The following is a 6,243-nucleotide window of genomic DNA, read 5'->3' on the forward strand; positions in this document are numbered from 1 at the left end:
TTCTGGAGCTGATTTTGATTTGATTTGTTATTGTCACGTATTCTCATACAGTGAAAAGTATTGTTTCTTGCACACTCTACGGACAAAGCATACCGTTCATAAGGAAGGAAAGGAGACTGTGTAGAATCAAGTGTTACAGTCATAGCTAGAGTATAGAGAAAGATCAAGTTAATACAAGGTAAGTCCATTCAGAAGTCTGATGGCAGAGAGAAGAAGCTGTTCTTGAGTCGGTTAGTACGTGACCTCAGACTTTTGTGTCTTTTTCCTGATAGAAGAAGATGGAAGAGAGAATGTCCGGGGTGCGTGGGGTCCTTAATTATGCTGCTGCTTTTCTGAGGCAGCAGGAAGTGTTGACAGAGTCAATGGATGGGAGGCTGATTTGCATGATGGATTGGGCTACATTCATGTCTTTTGTGGTTCCTTGCAGCCTTGGGCAGAGCAGGAGCCCATACCAAGTTGTGATACAACCAGAAAGAATGCTTCTTATGGTACATCTGTAAAGACTGGTGAGAGTCATAGCTGCCATGCCAAATTTCCTTAGTCTTCTGAGAAAGTAGAGGCGTTGATGGGCTTTCTTAACTATAATGTCAGCATGGGGGTGATCAGGGCAGGTTGTTGGTGATCTGGCCCCCAAAAAACTTGAAGACCTTTGACCCTTTCCACTTCGTCCTGTTGATGTAGACAGGGACATGTTCTCCTTGTCGATGACAATCTCCTTTGTTCTACTGACATTGAGGGAGAGTGCAGCACTCTCCAGTACTGCCCTTGCAACAGTACAGCACTTCCCAGTACTGGCCCGCAACAGTGCCGCACTCCCTGGTACTGTCTCTCCAACAATGCACACTCCCCAGTACTGCCTCTCCAACAATGCAGCACTCTTTTAGTACTTCACTGGGCCATCAGAATAAATTTTGTGCTCATGTCTCTGAGATGCGATCTGCATCACCAATGTTCTGAGGGTGGATTCCCCTTAGTTTCAGAGAATTAGCAGGGCAAATATGTGGTGTTAAGTGGATAAGGCTTGGGTGGGATTGTTGTTGGTGCAGGCTCAATGGGCCGAACGGCCTCCTGCACTGTAGGGATTCTATGATTCTAAGAGTCACCGGGACTCAAAACATTAATTCTGTTTCTCTCTCCACAGACGGTGCCGGACCTGCTGAACTTATCCGGTGTTTTGTGTTGTCATTTGAGTTTGATTGGACTGAATCTGGGTGGACAGAGATCCACATGTTCCGTTTCACATGTTCCGGACAATACTTGCATTGTTAGCAGAGCCGTTCTGCTTATCGCCAAATATTAGCGCGCTTAAACCCGCAATACTTCCGTCTGCTTGTAATCTGCTGTAGCCACACCCGTCAAAAGGTTCTGAATGAACAGTGTGTGCGGCGGAGGAGGGGGGGAAGCGGCATTAGAAGACAAGAGATTGGAGAGTTTTCGATTCCCTGGATTTGGCAGCTTTAATAATTAGTGAGCATCAGAAGTGATTTAAGTGCCTTGATGAAATGGTTCTGTTCTGTAACATTACGGATCATGCAGGGCACATTACAGCAGGATTGTGACTTTAACTCATTGCATTCAAAACTCCGAGCAAGGAGAGGACATTCATTAGAGGAGGAATTCCAGACTCAGCTCAGAAATTTCTTTAGACAAGTTCCTTTGTTTAATAGTGCTGGTTTATTTGAGGTAGATGCATATTAACGTTTGGGGTGATGCAGCTTCTGTTTCATAGAATCACGATGTGGAGATGCCGGCGTTGGACTGGGGTAAACACAGTAAGAAGTCTCAGAACCCCAGGTTAAAGTCCAACAAGTTTATTTGATAGTAAACCCGCAAGCTTTCGGAAACGCTGTTCCCTCGTCAGGTGAGTGGAAAGTTCTGATCACAAACAGGGCATGTAACAGCACACACAGTTTACAGAATACTGATTAGGATGCGAGTCTTAGCAGATTAGCTGTAAAGACCCACATTCTAATCAGTATTCTGTAAATTGTGTGTCTTTATATGCCCTGTTTCTAATCAGAACTCTCCACTCACCTGATGACGGGGTAAACCCCAAAAGCTTGTGGGTTTATTATCAAAGGAACTCGTTGGACTTTAACCTGGTGTTGTGAGACTCCATGGAATCACTAAAGCTCGTTCGAGTCTGCACTGACTGTCTGACAGTGAATCTTACCCAGTCCCGCTCCTCCACCTTATCCTCGTAACCCCATATATTTACCTCACTAATACCCTGAGGCTTCACGGTGACACAGTGATTAGCACCGCTGCCTCACGGCGCCAGGGATCCAGGTTCGATTCTAGACTTGGGTGAATGTCTGCGCATTCTCCCCATCTCTGCATGGGTTTCCTCCCACAGTCCGAAAGATGTGCCAGTTAGGTACTTTGGCTGTGCTAAATTCTCCCTCAGTGTCTCCAAACAGGTGCCAGAGTGTGGCGACTAGGGGATTTTCACAGTAACTTCATTGCAGTGTTAATGTAAGCCTACTTGTGACTAATAAATAAAATTTAATCTGTACATCTTTGGACACTAAGAGGCAATTTACCATGGCCAATCCACCTAATCTGCACATCTTTAGAGTGTGGGAGAGAACTGGGGCACCTGGAGGACAAGGGGAGAATGTGCAGACTCCACACAGACAGTGGCCCAAATCTGGAATCGAACCCGGGTCCCTGGCGCTGTGAGGCAGCAGTGCTAACCACTGAGATAAACTTTATTCACTGATTGCGCATCCAGAGAGTGAATTAAGGTCCTCCTGTCACTTGTTGCAGCCTAACTCGATATTGACTTTCTCTATTGATTACGGAATAACTCTTGATGGGCCAACTGGCACCTTGCCATGGTTGGAACTTTCTCATGCTCCCTCCTCTATCATCAAAGGAATTTATCGGTTAAAAGTTGGGAGGTTTTGGAACCGTGCCTGACCTCAGGATTTTCGCTAATGGAATTTCTACGCATTTGACTGCAAATCTATTTGATCATCAAATGTCTTGATATCTTATGCATGAAATCTGCGGGTAAAGAGATAGTCTCTGGACAGGACAGAATTTGCTGGGAAAAATATACATTTTAGCTCACACAGATTCGCCTGAATACCAAATTTCCAAGGGAGCAACAGCCTGAGGAGAGGGTGGTGATTGGTTGGCAAGTTGATTCTGATTGGGAGAGCCATTGCCATGGAGAACGCTCTAGCAGGGAACAGTTAACTGCCAAGCTTTTGTATAACTTCAATCCAGACAGATCGCCTCTGATTGGTGAAGGCCCTGGCTGTCCCCCTCGAGTTTTTATTTAGTTGAAAAAAATCGGGCAATGGGCCCAGATTTTACCGTCACGTTGCGCCCATTTTCAGGCACAAAAACTTGGTAAAGGCGGGCATTGAGGCAAGTAGTGTGACCACCTCCACACCTGTTCGCCCTTTAACAAGGACCCAAAATGGCCACCCTCGGCACCATGCCCAAAATGGGCTTGATATCAATTTAAATGTATTTGCATGCATTTAAATTGACTTAATTTAAGTCAATTAAATTACCGTGCCGGGGGTGGCATGGTAGCACAGTGGTTAGCACTGCTGCTTCACAGCTCCGGGATCCCGGGTTCGATTCCCAGCTCGGGTCACTGTCTGTGTGGAGTTTGCACATTCTCCTTGTGTCTGCATGGGTTTCCTCCGGGTGCTCCGGTTTCCTCCCACAGTCTAAAGACGTGAGGGTTATGTTGATTGGCCGTGCTAAGAAATTGCCCCTTAGTGTCCAGGGATGTGTAGGTTAGAGGGATTAGTGGGTATAATATGGGGATATGGGGTAGGGCCTGGGTAGGATTGTGTTCAGTGCAGACTCGATGGGCCGAAGGGCCTCTTTCTGTACTGTAGGGTTCAATGAAATTCTATAATGGGCTGCATGTCCAAATTTACCAGCACTTCCCCCTTTACCAACACGTTCGCCCGTCCAGGTTCGGCGCGAAACAGATATGGTTCGCAAAGATCCAATTTAGGTGCTCTGAGGAGGTAAGTTCTGAGCTTCTGGCAGCTCTCTGACTCAGATCGGTGGAGGGGAGGAGGGAGGTGGGTCAGAAGGTCTTTTTGGTGGGGTGGTGGCGGTGGGGGAGGGCGCAGGGGCGGGGGAGGGGAGGGTCCGCTGCCACTCTGCGTGCAATCGGTGTGGTGGGGAAGTAAAGCAGGGGCCGCGATCGGTCTGGGTAGCTTTGGGGGGGTGGAGATAAGGGGGTCAGTTATGTTGTGGGGACGGGGCAATGTCTATGGGGGTCAGGAGGAGGCATTGTTTGGCCCAAGAGCAATGTGGCAAGGGAGCATTTTTCTATTTTGTTTTACTGCGCATGCGCAGTTGGAGATGCCAATCGGAGCTGCAGGGTTTTGGGCACGATAAGCCCCACCCACAGGGTTGTGCAGCGCGATTCGGGAATCACTGATATCTTTTCAGGCTGAGTACGTATGGGGTCTAAAAGTCGGATCTGAAACACTCCCAGATTTAAGTCCGCCCAGCACTTAGAATCAAAATGGTCAAATAGGGCCCAATGCCTGGACATGTTCTGTTTGTTTGCAAAGGATAAGGTCCTGTGTGTGTGAATATATGTGGCAAATATGATAAAATCGCACTGCAAACATGACTGATAATCTTAAATTGGTTATGAGTGCAATTTTCAGTGCAATTGGGATTGTTTGGTAAGTGCTGGGATCACATCTAATGTTGGCCACACAGTGTTTTGGGTTTTGTAAGCACGGACTTTTGATATCTTATGCATGAAATCTGCTGGTAAAGAGACAGTCTCTGGGCAGGACAGAATTTGCTGGGAAAAATCTACATCATTTGTGGGTAAAGTATTCATCAATACTTTCCCCGTTGCAAACAGCCGCAGGGATGTGCTGTTTGATACAATCCACTAGTCATTGGGACGTTCAGCAAACATACCTGGCATCACACAGGCATTGAAATTCATATCCCATTGCCCCTGTCTACATCAGCAGAAATGGTCGAGAGCTTCAAGTTTTTAGGTGTCCACATCACCAACAGCCTTGTCCCGGTGCCCCCCCCCGACCTCCCCACCCCACCATGCCGACACTATGGTTAAGAAAATCCATCAACGCCTCTACTTTCTCAGAGGACTAAGGAAATTCGGCGTGTCCGCTACGACTCTCACCAACTTTTACAAATGCACCACAGGAAGCATTCTTTCTGGTTGTATCACAGCTTGGTATGGGCTCCTGCTCTGCCCAAGACCGCAAGGAACTACAAAAGGTCGTGAATGTAGCCCAATCCATCACACAAACCAGCCTCCCATCCATTAACTCTGTATACACTTCCCACTGCCTTGGCAAAGCAGTCAGCATGATTAAGGACCCCACGCACCCCGGACATTCTCTCTCCCACCTTCTTTCTTCAGAAAAAGATACAAAAGCCTGAGCTCACGTAGCAACCAACTCAAGAACAACTTTTTCACTGCTGGCATCAGATTTTTGAATGGACCTAACTTGCATTAAGTTGATCTTTCTCTACACCCTAGCTATGACTGTAACACTACATTCTGCACTCTCTCATTTCCTTCTCTCTGAACAGTATGCTTTGTCTGTATAATGTGCAAGAAACAATATTTTTCCCTGTATACTAATACCATGTGACAATAATAAATCAAATCAAATCACATTGTGTTTGGCAGCACCTTTGGCTTGATGGCAGCACCCTGTTTAGTGGCGAATATTACTAGTGCATAGTAGCAGACTGGAGCAGATAAGTTCACCTATTGCTCAGATTTTGGAGCTACCTTTCCCTCCCAGAGTAAGGTGAGGTAAACTGGACAGTGAGGGATTAACCATTATCCCACAGGGAGGCTTTGCTCTGACCCAGCACAGTGGCACAGTGGTTAGCACTGCTGCCTCACAGCGCCAGGGACCCGGGTTTGATCCCCAGCTTGGGCCACTGTCTGTGTGGAGTCTGCATGTTCTCCCCAAGTTGGCGTGGGTTTCCTCCGGGTGTTCCGGTTTCCTCCCACAGTCCAAAGATGTTAAGTTGATTGGCCCTGCTAAATTACCTCTTGGTGTAAGGGGAACTAGCAGAGTTATGAGGACAAGGCCTGGTGGGCAGTGCATTCTCAGTGGGCTGAATGGCCTTCTTCTGCAAGGTAGGAATCTATGACCTATTTAAACATCAAGCTGGCTTAACGAGTGAATGGCTTGGGCCCTACACGTGAATGATGCTAATCCTACAGCACATAGACACTAATTCCTGTGGCAAGGA

This window comes from Carcharhinus amblyrhynchos, chromosome 35 (genome assembly GCF_965287045.1).
Source record: "Carcharhinus amblyrhynchos chromosome 35, sCarAmb.v2.hapA, whole genome shotgun sequence".
Taxonomy (NCBI): domain Eukaryota; kingdom Metazoa; phylum Chordata; class Chondrichthyes; order Carcharhiniformes; family Carcharhinidae; genus Carcharhinus; species Carcharhinus amblyrhynchos.